Source organism: Pectinophora gossypiella, chromosome 3 (genome assembly GCF_024362695.1).
Source record: "Pectinophora gossypiella chromosome 3, ilPecGoss1.1, whole genome shotgun sequence".
Classification (NCBI taxonomy): Eukaryota; Metazoa; Arthropoda; class Insecta; order Lepidoptera; family Gelechiidae; genus Pectinophora; species Pectinophora gossypiella.
In genome coordinates this window covers 3,189,217-3,203,639 of record NC_065406.1, presented here as the reverse complement: position 1 = coordinate 3,203,639, position 14,423 = coordinate 3,189,217, and the positions used below count along the sequence as shown (strand labels likewise).

At 38.2% G+C, this 14,423-nt stretch overlaps 1 protein-coding gene across 1 annotated transcript in view; it reads left to right on the top strand.

Annotated features, from left to right (window-relative positions):
- LOC126380386 (fizzy-related protein homolog) overlaps positions 1 to 14,423 on the top strand; it is a 52,647-nt gene that overhangs the window by 13,631 nt on the left and 24,593 nt on the right. The gene's annotated exons all lie outside the window — the stretch shown is intronic.

Here is a 14,423-nt window from a genome sequence, read left to right as displayed (position 1 = left end):
GTGATGTCACTCGAACGACAAACTCTTTTGGCTATCTGCACATTACAACCGTATTTGTTTTATTTCCCCGGTTGTAAATGAAGGTGTTAAGTATATTTCATCCATTTTGGTGCAGTATAAACATTGCACTTGTTGATTGTTTCTGCAGCTGTGCAAACTGTCCTGGTATTTACGTGGGCGATTGCATACATATTTGCAATTGACGAATTAGCACCTTTGGCTATACAAAGTGCAAGTGGTTTTTTATCATTTTAACGGAATACGCAAGTTCAATATGTTTATATGTATTCTGTCAGTACTATTCAGAGGCGGAGGACAGGAGTCCTAGTACGGCATTGAAATAAGACTATTTTGGGCGCGATCACACTCGCGTCAGACAGAGTACTGCAGGGGGGAAGACAAGAGGGAAACCACTGCCCTATTTGTCCCTAAAAAGTAGCATGGCGAATGCTACACTGACAAAAGCGTGGTTCTTAAATTAGTGTGATATATATTATGTCACTATGCGGTTATCATATCGACACATTATAGTTAAAACTTAGTAACCGCCTTTCTGAAAAATCGTATTCTGATGTGATTTTCTAAAGACTTAAGTAAAAAAGTAAAATATTTTACCTGGATTGAAAGAAGCGTGTCTATTGGGTTTTGTTAAAAAAATCGAATGCAACTTGTCAAAAAGGTGTTTACGCGGTGTTCCATACAAGGCGACAGTCATCACTAATTTAAGAGCCACGCCCTTGTCGGTTTAGCATTCTCCATTCTTGTCTATCCAAGACCAATTCCTACACTTCCTTATAAAACACGACGTTCGCCTGCTCTTTAATCTGTTCCATGTAAGCTCTTCTTGGTCTTCCCCTTCCTCTCTTCCGACGAATATATAGGTATCCGTCTTAAATATAACTTCGCGTTATAGTGGCTGCAAGATTTCTTCTGAACGCGTCTTTGCTTACCCCATTACGGGCGTGAGTTTACGTGTGTTTTCTGGTACCAAAATGCGTAACACGGTGTTTGTCGTTCACGGCCTTACATAAAGGTGTTTATTCGCAACTTCATACTTGCTTAACATCAAGTTATTGAATGCTACCAAACCTCGAAATTCCCATATTGCTATGTCCGTATTTGATTACTATTTTGGGACCGTCACGATGGGGCCTTTTCAGGGTTTATGTCTCTTGAAGAATCCTCTCGACTCAGCTTCACACCCACACGTTCTAGCCAATGACCATCCTTCAACCCACGATCAGCTGAGACTATGATCTCACCTGCATATTATCTAATGTTTGGATTTGTACGTTATTTGTCATTGAAATCCTCCGTGACAATAAAAAAGGGTAAACCTAAGTGTGACGTGTCCGTGTTTAATATTCACAAGGATCAGCTGACTGTGATTCAGACGTGTGCGCGTGACAAGCGCTTGCGCTGGAAGTTTCAGAACTCCTTAGAAGTTCAATGCACCGATCAGCTGAGTCAACTACCTAACTTATTTTTTTTCCCTTCCGCAATAAGCACGAATTCTCCACAAAGTTGTGCAAAATTCAATATTTTGACCCGAAATCACGTAACAGGAGCGACATTCCGGTCTTTTTTTATTCGTTTTGCGATTTTAAAACTTTCGATATCGTTGGCGAATGTAAATGTTTTCCCCTCATGTGTTTCTTTGCTGTTACTTAGTGTATCTCAATCAGCTGATGTCATCGGATTATTTTATGTGATCATTACTTTTTACTAATGCCTGGACACGTTTGGACATGCTTTGTTGACCAGCCTTAACCCTGTCTCCACCCTGAAATACGTGCATCCGTGAGCACACTAATACGACAACTATAGATTATCCAACATACATCATTCGTGTCATTAATAATTTACTCTTGTCGAAATTTTATACGCCTTTTATTTATAGACCTGTCTGTGCCTAGCCCCATCTATGAATTTGATGCAAGCTTTTTTAGTATTCGATGATTCAATAGATGTAATATGTTTTTTTGGGTGTTCATTACAAGACTTTAATTTTATATGCACGCGTCAACTTTTTTCTACTTTTTGCACTTCAGAATTATTTTTGACATGAACATCCACAACCGATTGTCAATAATTGACAAGATAAAAATTAATTTTGAGTATTATTAAACGTACTCCGATTGATTGAGGGGAGGCCTGTGCCCAGCAGTGGGACGTATATAGGCAGTTTATGTTATGTTTATTATTAAACGTCGACTCGAGATAAATGGCTTTGGTTAACTTGAGAGCGTACTTATAATTAAAAAATCTATCGTACGTAAACGAGTACTTTAAATCTTTTGAGCCACAGTTTTAATTGTTACTACTGGGTTGCCTACTGGATTCCTTGGGTATTCGTTTGGCGTTAATTATGACGCCATATTCCACGAGCTAATTGCAAATACTTGTCGCCAAAGGCAGGGCACCTGTTCCTAGCAGCAACAAAAACCAACAATAGCCGTGTTTGCGCTGTTATGCCAACAGCACTGGCCTCATTGAGGGGCCTCGAGGCTACCGTTCTACTACTGACAAATGAAATATCACCTAATACATTTAACCTATCTGAACGGTAGCACGTGGTTACAAGGCGTGGCTACGTAATAATCACATAAAGACAATAATTTAATGTGTCACACGTTGTGCCAATAACAAATTATTATCCCTCAACCTATCAGCTTCTTTTTTTCCTCACGCAATCGATCACGAAGCTTGCTAAGTTAGCCGTCAGACTTTGTTGGCGACGATACTTTATCGTACTGTCACATTGCAGTACAGTGTGTTACACAAGTGATTAATGTTCACCATCAACGCGCATTGTAGTTTCTCCAAATGCGATTGCTACAGTTTTTGTCGCTCTATTCTTGACACCTGACTTAGAGCTTACAGCGTACATAAATCAGTTGTCAACGTTCGAATTTGGGCCGATCCACATTGTCAGGTGATCAATAGCTGTGGAGGTTCCTCTGACATCATCGCACCAGATGATGTGATGTTTCACGAATTAGGTCTCTAATATTTTGACTCAGTACCTAGATTAACTGAAGACCGGTTGGCCTAAAAGCTTTCGAATAATATTTCCTATATCGAATTGATAATTGCTGCTGTTAATAATCCTCGCGAAACGTCAACGCTCAAAGTAGAAATTGATAAAAAAGGTTTTGGTTTTCGCTTGCAAAAAGGATTCGCTCACGACCTCGCCTATGTGGTAAGCAATGAGCCACGTTTTTGGTTCAATGCACTCACGAATCTACATTTTGCTGAATACCTAATACCGTGACGATGAATTCATTTGTACGCTTATTATTTGTCCACGTTTTGTATGTTTAGCATTAGCTGGATTATCTTGTCTGACTTATTAGTTATTGCCTAGACCTGACAGGAGTGTAAAGAACATAAACTAAGTTAAATGTACGTCGTGTCGACGTGGAAATGTTGTATGTTAATTTTGAAATACAATCCTATGTGGGTGGATAATAATATGTGTGAGTCATTTCATTACCTAAGCTAGATAATTGCGGTTCAACGAACGGTATTTGGGTTCCCATTTTCCGCTTTTCACAGCGATGTACGCTAGTCTACCGTTTACCGGTCAACAGTACCTTTATCGTCGACACCTTTCATTTCTCTTGCTTTTGTTGCTTGGAGATCTTCAAGTACTAACGGAAATTAGCGTCCGATCGAACTTCTACTTGGCAGTTTAGAGTACTTCATTCCGGCCAAGTAGTTAATGCCATTAACGGCAAATCTACAACAAGTCACGTCAAAAAAAGAGTATTTCTTATTTCTTATTTGATACTGCTTGTAAGAATATTAGCTAATATTTATATGTAGTTAAAACGAACGATCACTTAAAAATATACAAATTAAATGCCTCAAATGAAGTTTCTGTTTCGGCCGAAACTAAGCCCGATGCGATGAAAATTTGATTACGACAGATAATCCCGTTTCGATCGGAAAATAACGGAAACCTTGAAGTAGTTAAAGAAATGTTGAATCGAGAATTATACAGGAAAATAATTGAGTAAATTCCCATTATTTATTATACACCTATTCTAAGAACTACGTCTGCCTACGGTACTTACTTACGGTAAGTCCAAACAGAACTATGAAACTTTTTGTCTTCTATTGCGTAACAAAGCATCACATTTGTATCCCCAACGGGATGTTGTGCAGTATACAGGGTGTTAGTGACGTCGTAACGAATACGAAGAGGGATGATTCTGCTCGTTATTCTGAGTTAATATCAAGTGGAATTTTCCATCGCAAAAAAGTTAAATAAGCAAAAATATAGACAGAATTGCTTCCACTGAAATAAATAAGTTCTGCCCCACTAGGGTCGATTAATTTTTTCAAATATTCTTCCTCCCAGACGACACCCTGAGCCGAGGTTCGCGCCCAACTGGGCACCCTCAGGCCTGTTGTCTTAAATTTTGTACCGGGTGAGAGCCTCAGCGCTCCCCATTTGTCCGGCCAAGTAGTTGATGCCATCTGCGGCAAATCTACAATAAGGCACGTCAAAAAAAAATAAGTTCTGCAAACAGACAGATAAATATTTCATCCGCGTAGTATGACCATGTTTGCCAGATGTATGCACTAGATAAGAGTACAAGTTTAGGTTTGTTGCACTTTATGGATGCACATTAAGAATGCGACCATAACATAACATCTTTAACATCCCTGTGATGCAAAGTTCAACAACCACAAATTTACTGTTCTTTGTTCCTGTGAGAGTTAGATGGTAGATTTTGTTAACAAATATTTACTTGCTAGAATTTTATTTCTGCGTTAAGCAGTCACTTTCGGCTACTATTTCACTATTCACGGGTTTTTGGCGGCTCAATAGAAACCAGTGATGTGCCGTTCCAGGGAATGTTTCCACTTTGGCAGCGTTCCCGGCAGTAAAAAGGCGCAATAGAGCTTTATTGCCCAACCTTAAGGCAGATAAGACCAGAGTACAAGAAAGAACAATTTGAAGAAGAAAAGCAGCCTTTGTCCTTACTATTAAAGAGTTTTTACAATGGCTAATAGAGACCCTAAACAAGTGTGAGTTGCGAGATCAACGGACGATCCCACCAGCCAGGGTCAGGGTTTCTGTAGACCTGCCAAAGCCTCCTGAAATAGCTCATGCCACGACTACATACTTAAGTAAATAGTAACCGGGACCGACTTTTTAGAATGCCCTCCGAAGCGTGGATCATCTTTCTGACAATCAGGATCAGTAGGCAATGTCCTAGCCAAACTAGGGATCACAAAGTGATTTTTGTGACATGCCTCCATAGGGTCGCAAGCCCAACGCTCAACCACCGTCTGTATGTTAATGAATATTTCATTCGATCTAGATTTCTAGATTGTGTACTAGGTGGGCTCCGCATTCTTGGGAAAATGGCAACTGTCCAAGAATGCACCTTGGACAGTGAACCTTGTCACATTTACTGCTTGTCATAACTGTGTGTGTGATATTTAATTTAATTTTGGTAACGATTACTGCTTACTAATGTAAATGCGTATTCGTCACATGAGTCACGTTAGGGGCCTTTGGCGGCTCAATAATAGCCCTGACACCAGGGTTGATGAGGTTGGTAATCCACCTTATAATCCACACGGCAGTAGCAGATTGTTTAACTATTGTCACAGAATAAGGGATCCTCTCCGCTCCCCACCAGCGGCTGAGCTAGATTTACCCCACCCCGCTGGCTTTTTAGTGATAGATCTTGTAGACTGTGCGCGGACCATTTTCAGGATTTAATTTTTATTAGCATTTTTATAATGTTCGAAAACATTCAGTATAGTGTCTGTCGAGGTTTTTTGTATGTATGAAGTATCCGGGATGTCCTATTATGTCTGGAAAGGGTCTAACGAGGTTCTATTTGTGGAAACCTATAATTGGCTCCCCTGTATCGTATATATTTTTATATTGTTTAAAGTGGCTGTTGGTTTTCCGAAAATAAATAAATAAATATCCAATGAAAGAAAAAGAACAAATACTTTCTTCTTTGTGTTCCGAATAGAACAACACAACACGGGCTAGTCAGAAGTACTTACCTACATCCATCACAAGATGAACTTATTACCGTTGGGTAATAAAAAGTCGTATCTGTTAAGATACGACTCTTAACAGAGTACACGTGCTAGAGATCTAAACACAAGTAGACAAGTTCCTTGACCTTTTTTTATCAGAATGTATTTAAGGGCACAAAAACAGTAGCTGTAAGTAGTGTGCATTGAATGCACCTCTTATCGTTTCACCTTATCGGGTGACCCGGCCACTAGTCTACACTATGCACCGTCTTACAACAATACTATTGTTGTTATAATGACTTACAAACGGTCAAATGAATATCGTATAACATAAACAGCCTATTATACGTCCCACTGCTGGGCACAGGCCAGGGGTATGGAGCATACTCCACCACGCTGCTCCACTGCGGGTTGGAATATCGTATATCGGCCCCGATTCCTGCAGACACCATCTAACTTTATTTTAAGTTATACTTGTCATTTTCTTATCCGCCGAAAAAAAAGGGATGGGTAATCGACAAGCATAAATTCTTAGGAACACACGTCAATTTTATGCATAAATGTAAAACAACCGTCTAAAATTTTACATTGGCCGATAACCCGACAGAAGTAAGTTGACACACGTCAAACGGTTTACATACCAGCAAGATACGTATTTGACGCGTTCGGATTCTACGTTCATCCACATTATTTAAAAATTAACAGCTGTCAATCATCGGGGAATCGGGGCCATCGTCGCCTTAAAAGAACAAAGGTTACATCAAAAGCAAGACAGTCTCCAAAATTGCCTCTTATATTATTAGTCGTCTATAAAATCTTCGTTTCAATGCAAGGTTTTTGACACATTCTCTTGGGAAAATAGCATGCAGCCAAGCGTCTATGGTGATTAGGAGGCCAGTAACGGTACTGCCTGCGTCGGCGCATCGTAAGCTTGTCTGATGCATCTTGCATTAGCTTCGCTATTATTAGAATCCGCTTTGACTTGTACTTGGGCGCGCTTTGAATTTAACTATGGAAGACTGCGGTTGTAACAACTGTAACACGAAGTTTCTGTGACAAAATGAACGAGAATTTGCAGAAATTAACTAGTTATTTATATTTTAGAGGCCTTTTAGGAAGTACACGACGAGATAAAAAACAGTCACATCAGCTTCAAGAACAAAGGTTACATCAAGAGCCAGATTTGACGTTCTCAAAGGGACCTCATAACCTCGTCTTATAGTGAAAACCACATATGCCTCGATTTCTTTCCAATATTCCCAACGCGGGCAAAAATTCAGGTTTTTACTATTAGGGGACGATATTCTGAGTATTTCAATGCAAATGCAATGCAATGTAGGAACACAACTATTAACATTCACACACACACACACACACACACACACACACACACACACACACACACACACACACACACATACACACACACACACGCACACGCACATGCCCTCTGTCATACCACGCATATACACTTGCGCATATGTTTATTTTTTAGTTTTTATTTTTTAAGTTTATCCATAATTAAATTCTTCTTTTTTAGTCATTTTGTTACGCAACTTTTATTTTGTTAAAATATTGTTGTCTATATCACTTGCTGAGAGGTGCGGACCTGGTAATCTGAAACGCAGGGTATCCTGATTCAGACATCAGGGGGGTTAAAAAACCCACATCAATACAATTCATCTAAAAAAGCTTTATTGCTATTTGACATTTGTATACGCATATGTCAAATTGCAATATGGCTTCTCCACATAAAAATATTTTGTACTTGTTCTTAGGTATTGTTATAAATGATTGCAATTTTCCTTCTATTCCAGATCGTCGTAGTATTAGGTATCAGCTGACTATCTATACATAATCGTGACATGCAGTCATCTTTAGATACGTGGAATTTATTGATTGTTGGTTGTGGTTATAACATGACGATTCTAGCGAAATAGATAGGCATACTTATATGTACAAACTTAGGCTCTTATAGGCTTTCATACACAGTAGAAACCGAACACCGGAGGGCCACAATGGATCCCCAGGAAGTCATGGAGCTTCCTCCCAAAAGGGCGCTGGACCTAATCGAACGGATCGGTCTAGAGGAGGAGTTTTAAATGTAGGGATTATTTGGTCACAATAGATCTTGCTAGGTCGCAGTGGCCATTCGGGTTGATTCAGTTCGTGTCCTCTCAAACTGTACTATTAAAAAAATGTACTAGTAATTAATGTAATAGTAATATTTATTATTTATTGTACAAAAACATAAACTTAGGACGTGTACAAACGAATAAAACATGCACAATAGGCGGCCTTTTTGTTTGTGAAAGAAGTTGATTTAGTTGAGCGCGAAATGGTGCAATACAAAAAAAAACTTACACCAACAATAATCGACATAGCCAAGTATGATGCTAAAACTTATTGTTGTACTTAATTTCCTTATACCACTTATAAGAAAGAAATCAATCATAATTTCGAAAATGACGATCTAAAGCCGAAAACACATTTAAAAAGTAAAATCAAAGCGACTCCTAGGTAGATTCCTCGTTGTAGAACAAATGGGTTAGAATACTAATCAATGAGTTTCTAGAAACTTCCACGCATAAACAAAACAAGCACGAGGTTTTATGACTGTGGTATTAATATCGTTAAGTTCTTAGGTCCTACTACAGCTAAGTACCTAGAGTAGAAAGTAGGTTACGCTATCGACGCGCGGGCGCACCTGTGGAAACTTAGGTAGGTAAAGTTATACTACCTAACCGATAAATGGAATTAACACTCATAAAGGGACTGCTGTGATTGGTTGAGGAGACGTGAATGCTCGTGTATTAGAAGCCGAGGTCTGTATGGCAACGTCAGCAACATGGCAACGTGGTTATCAATTTAGTGATGTGCCGGATCGTTAAAAATGTATATCCGCGGATACGGATCTGAATACGGATATTTAGTGTAAAGATCCGCGGATACGGAGACGGATACGGATCTTTATTTTCTTAAACAAAAAGATTAAAGTTTTAGTTATTTCATTGTTATAAAAGTGATATTATATCTTGCTTTCATTATAAAGATCTATCTATCTAAATGTTTGCAATATAAAGGTGCCATATATTTGATTTTAAGAAAGAAAAACAATCTGAATGGAATTTTATAGCCTTTTTATTTAATAATTCTACTTAATCACCTGAAAAAGATCCGTAAAAGATCCGCGTGAAAAGAAACGGATACGGATTATAATTTTATCTCGGATATCCGCGGATACGGATATTCGGAACATCACTGGTTATCATTTATGATCTAAACATGGATTCGAAAACAAATTCGAAAATCATTGGTTTAGGCCTATGCTGATATTTAAACCTGCGACCTCAAATTGAGAGTCAAGAGTTCTACCAAAGCACACACCCCCCCCCCCGGTTCGGCTTCTTGATTAAAATGTATAAATAAGTTAAATAGAAAATGTTTTTCGTTAAGTTTCAGATTTGTCTTTATTTAGTAATCAGAATTTATCTTGAACCCAATTGTGAGTAAGGAAATCTTTTTTATTTTGCTCAGTAACACAAATCTGTGGTTCACCGTTTATCACAGAGGTGATTCAATGCAGAATGCTTGCTTTATCTATAGGTTGCGTTTTTGTGACATTATTCTGTATCCACCTGTAAATACTGATAACATTCCGAAGTCTTGACACACTTACTGAATTCCAGTAATCAGTTATCATTGCCAGGATTTGATTTAAACAAAAATTCAAACATTTATTCATCAAAATTGGCTTACATACTTTACGCGTTTAACGTCAAAAATTAAAATACATATATTATTATGCTACTAGCTGTAAAAATATTACCACATCGGAAGCTGTATCGCTGAGGGAAGAGGCGTGGCCAGAAAACCTCTCAGCACAGGGCCCTACTCCTACTGTTTCATGTTTTCCTTTATTTTTTAAGTCCAGTTTGTATTATATATAAACTTAAATACAATGGTATTCTAATTTAAACTTTGTGTTATCTTTCAGCAATTTCGTATCACGCTTTTAAGTTTTTTGTAACACTGGTTTATCATTCCTTTAGGTATTATACTGACCGATAATTTAGCTGCAGTAAGTTTTATTTGATACGTTTTGAGGAGTAGTGTACAGCTCTAGTAAATTAATAACATAACATAACATAAACAGCCTATATACGTCCCACTGCTGGGCACAGGCCTCCCCTCAATCAACCGGAGGGGGTATGGAGCATACTCCACCACGCTGCTCCACTGCGGGTTGGTGGAGGTGTTTTTACGGCTAATAGCCGGGACCAAATTAATAGGTGTATTTAAATTTTTAGTTGTATTATTACGTGGTGTAGTGGTTAGAGCGTTGGGCTTGCGATCTGGAGGTCCGGGATCGATTCCTGATCGGGACATTGTCGGAATCACTTTGTGAGACTGTCCTTGGTTAGGTAAGGACATTGGAGGGCACGTTAAGCTATTGGTCCCGGCTATCAACCGTAAAACAGCTTTACCAACCTGCAGTGGAGCAGTGTGGTGGAGTATGCTCCATACCCCCTCCGGTTGATTGAGGGGAGGAATGTGCCCAGCAGTGGGATGTAAATAGGGTATTTATGTTTTTATGTTATGTATTTCTCCATATCATACTGTTAAATTGGTGATAGGTAAAACTACTATAGTAGATTTATTACAGTTTTCCCTTTTTGCAGTTATGACCCAGAATTTATTTTGTTTTATGATGTATAAAGTAGGTGTTGTAAGTGACCATTGTACTAATATTTTATTATGGCATGTATTTAACGCGGCGACAAACTAATGTGATTTAGGGTTTTAAAAATAATTAAAATGGGTAGCAAAAATAATAGGTTGGCAGCTACAGTGAAGTAGCCTTTTAAGCATAAAGTGGCAGCTTTATATTAAGTTATAAGCTTTATTTAAATTTAAATTGGCAGCGATTTTTTTGTGTAGCAACTAAATTTATTGTTAGGCGACAACTTGACGGCGGATAAAATTTAGAAAATAGGCTTTTATAAATTATACAATGAGGTCGTTTATAAAATGAAATGGGGTGAGAAAAAATATGCACATGGTCATATAAAACATACTATGTGCGACATTTTATGAGGTCTAAATAAAGCAAATATTGGCATGCAAAAAATATTATTGGTTTATAATAATACTTGATAATACTTGTATCTTAAGTTTGATGGTTTTTTCTGCCGAATTTCATTAAACAGAAAACTTTTCGACTATTTTCGTTTCGGTTTTTTTCACTTCGCTGAAATCACGTTTGCCTAAGTTTCGTTTGACTTAATAACAATTCGTTCTTTTCGTTACTCCGACGTTTCATTTGTGGGAAAAACTATTTTCCGAAGTTAGGGTTGGCCGAAATACATTTTGTCCCAAATATCATGATGCCGAACATTCATTACACTACTGTTAATAAACCTTCAAAATCTGTGACCTTAAAAGGTCTTCACCGCCGCCTCTCGGCCCTTCGGGCCTCGATGGTCACAAGTAACCTAACCCACTCGGCTATATGGCAGGGGGCTCGCTTTGCTCGCCCCCTGCCATACAGCCTTCGTAACCTATATCTACAGTGTCGGGGTGCCGCGAATTTCCGTGCTCGCTTCGCTCGCACCCGTGACTGCTGTCGTTACGAAACAAATCTTCACCGACGCCTCTCGGCCCTTCGGGCCTCGATGGTCACAACTAACCAAAATATGTCAAATAGATCATATAAGGAATGAAAAAACTTCAAAAGAGACTTCGGCTAATAGTAAAAATTGTTTTCAAAAATTGTTGAAACGTTGTTCGGTATAGTGACACTTATGTGAAAATATTACAAGTAAACAATAACAGGCAATCGTATCATCCCGTGATAACCGCCCGCCGCTTGCCATTGGCTAATAACGCCCTACACCATCCCCGCACCGCGGCCCGCACTCTGCTAAGCGTGCGCGCTTGGCGCCGTTTTCATTAAATTTTGATTCCCAAACAAAAATATTAGAATCCTAATACTTAATTACAGTACCCGTTTTATTTTTTTAGGTGCTTGCAAATCGCAGCCCGAAAGTGTATTTTTATATGGAAGCCTATATTTGCCAATAAAATATTTTTAATTCTCCTGTCATAATATTAGTCGCCAAGTCATTATTTATAATACCTCACCTATAATTTCATTGGCCCTGTTAAATATTTTTGCTACCTTAAAGTAGCAGCCATTATTGAGTTTTTATAAATCCTTGCATTTCGAAGTTCATCTAATATAATTGTCGCAATAATATTTAATCGCTGCCAAGTAATTATTTGTAACAAAACAATTAGTCGCCCTTTAAGTTTTTAGTCGCAGCGAAAATAATATGCCTTTTATTATTTCTTGATGATGTCTATTCACGATGTTCTTACGTAAAGCGTCTTATGTACCTATATGCGTGTTTCTCGTTCATAAAATTTGGGCCAATCTTGAAACCATTCTGCTCGAATTGGATGTGGGCAGAACCCACGTAGGAGGAGGCCTGTTAGGTCTAGACAATCACCTGATCCACTTCCAAAAGCAACTTTAACGCCATCCACATTCAGCTTAGTTTGTAACACGGCAGGATGTGAACGAATTTGGTTCTAGAATTAATTACGGGTTGCCCTGTCACGTAGCTCACCAAATACGTTTAACGTCCCAACGCCTTGTATGGAGCGCACTCTGAGGAAGTCGAAGTGATTGAACTTCGATATAGGTACCTGGTCGCAAACAATTGATGTTTTTACATCATTATGTTGTTAGAATCGTAATGCAGCACTTCCTATGTCCGTTTAGGAAGTGCAACGACCTACTGAGGCGATTTCGTAAAGTAACCTCTGTTTCTCATTATCGTGGAAATTTGATAATTAATGAGTTTGTAGTTTGAGAGTGTTCTGGAGTTGAAAGATAAGGGATCTAATTAGTAGAGAATGTTTGTATTAGAGAGCTTGCTCTTGTTAGCGAGGTACAGCTTCGAAATGTTTTGAAGAAACACTGAAAAGAATAACGCGAGTGAAAATTAAACTAATGTTGATAGAAACTTTGTACTATACATATAGATAGAAACTTGACTATTATATAGATAGAAACTTGACTATTGATGCATTTCAAGTGTGACTTTAAATGCATCAATAGTCTTACTGTAAAATAAATGGAGCTTATGTTTATTTCGGAACGTGTTTTGACAAGTTTGATCAAAATGAAACCAGAATATTATATACTTAGGTACACAAATGTCTCATCATTTAGCAGTAAAACCACAGACAATAATAATATTCTAACAACAATATCTTAGACATTTGGAACGAATGTCGCTTCGTCCTGTAATGAATCATTGCCCGCTATAGTGCAAGGTATGTCTGAAGATAGACGTGAGTCAACAACTACACTCCTTGGTGAAGTTTTTTTTTTCAACAGGAATTAGTAGAAATGTATTTTTGGCCATCTCTCCCGGGTCGTTGCAGAAATGTCGCGATGGAAAGGTTGATGACAGATAATTAGTTAGTTACTTAGAACATTCACGTAGTCTAACACTTGCGGGAGCTAGCGTTTTTGTTTCGGAAACTTTTAGCCTAAGTAGATCTAAAAAAATATTTTAGTCAGACATCCTCTTATCGCTTTGAGATACTTTTTTAATAACGTTTTAGACGCTGAAGCATGAATGAAGTATACTAAGTAGCAAAAGAAACAAGCACTCAATCATATTGTAGCTGAAGATGACAGTAAGATAATAAACAGTAGCCGAAACAAAGCCAACAACACTTTATAAATCTCCAAACCAAATGTCATTATAATTTATGTCCAAATAAAGAATAAAACAGTCTGCGAGGATACAATTATAATAAATCCAAACGCAGTCTTTTTTTTTTTGAAATTTTTTCTGGGCACGTGCGCAAGCGCACATGGTCGCCGGTCGGTGGTATCGGCGCGTGCGGCCAAAATTACTATTCGCGGATATAGTCGTGAGGTGATATAATGATCTATGCTAAATATAGTGAAAAGGGGTATAATTATTTTTATATTTGCATTGCTTGAATTGTTTATTAGGCGGCGAATGGTTCTTTGTGTTTCCATAATGTATGTTATTAAATCTGAGGTTAGGTCTTCATTCTATTATTTGCGTAATGACAGCTAAAACGTCATTAAAGTAAAAAGTATTCCCACGTTTTTTATTGGACTAGACTACAATGCAATAAAACAAGTTTTTGGAAGAGTCTAAAACCCGAGTTCTAACTCGAACAATAAAACATACGTTTTTTATAAACAGATCTAGGACACACCAGTATTTTAACCGCGTCATACCAAACCCCAGAAGCATACAAAATCAAAACCTGAATAACGACGCCAACACATCTTACAACTTACACGACTGAAGCCGAAAATATTATGACATGTGAATGCACGCTTTTGCCACTTA